This window comes from Penaeus monodon, chromosome 19 (assembly GCF_015228065.2).
Source record: "Penaeus monodon isolate SGIC_2016 chromosome 19, NSTDA_Pmon_1, whole genome shotgun sequence".
In the NCBI taxonomy this organism is placed as follows: domain Eukaryota; kingdom Metazoa; phylum Arthropoda; class Malacostraca; order Decapoda; family Penaeidae; genus Penaeus; species Penaeus monodon.
In genome coordinates this window covers 15,895,312-15,896,259 of record NC_051404.1, presented here as the reverse complement: position 1 = coordinate 15,896,259, position 948 = coordinate 15,895,312, and positions in this window count along the sequence as shown.

Below are 948 nucleotides of genomic sequence, written 5' to 3'. Positions count from 1 at the left end.
TTCGTCGGGTATATCTCCCACCCCCCCTTTTCCCCCAAGTGAACAAGGGAGCAACGAAGCGGATGCGGAACAATGCATTATGCCTTTAAGTGGCAGGAACTTCACGAAACTTTCCGAATGGACGAACTTCTTAGTAATGGCTTGTTTCGTCTTTTCTTTTTCCTTTGAGTTAAACGTCCCGGAAATGAGATTGTTGTTTATGATTGCAATATGAATAACGTTGCAAAGAGGGAATGGCTGTGCAGTTGCGAGAAGGTTGGGCTCATAGGGAAGTTCGAGTTATTGGAAGTAGCTAATTTTTGGTGTGTAATTTGTTCTTTGGCGTTTTTCTTTGCTGCTTTTTTGTGTGTGCGTTCTCGTTTCGTATTTGTTGTTAATGATTATTACTGTTCCGCCGTAGTTTGTCACCTTCGTACGTCCACGGTTTGTATGAGGCATTTACAGGTCAGCGCGCTTGTCTGTGTAAGTGGAGAGGACTGCAAAGTGGGAAATGGGTGAGGAGAGGAGAGGGAAGAGAGAGGAAAAAGAGGACAGAAGAGGGGAATGGAGGGCAGAGGAGATAGGGAAATGGGGGCAGAGAGGGGAATAGAGGGAAGAGGTATAGAGAAATACAAAAGAGGGGAACTGAGAGAAGAGGAGATAAGAGGACAGAAGAGGGAAATGGAGCGAAGAGAAGGGACAAGAGAGGGGAATGGAGGGAAGAGGAGAAGGGAAAAGAGGACAGAAAAGGAGAATGGAGGGAAGAAGAGAAGGGCAAGAGAGGGGAGTGCAAATCACCAACGTGATTAAATAGATAAATTAAGTTGCTCCCCTCATTGACCCGGCGAGGTTAGACAAGGTCACAGGAGGGACGGGGAAGGGCTGGCTCGAGAGTGAGGGGCGCTGTGTTTGTGCGTGTCTTGTTGTGTTTTTGTTAGGGGGGGAGAGAGGGAGGAGGAATGGGTGGCA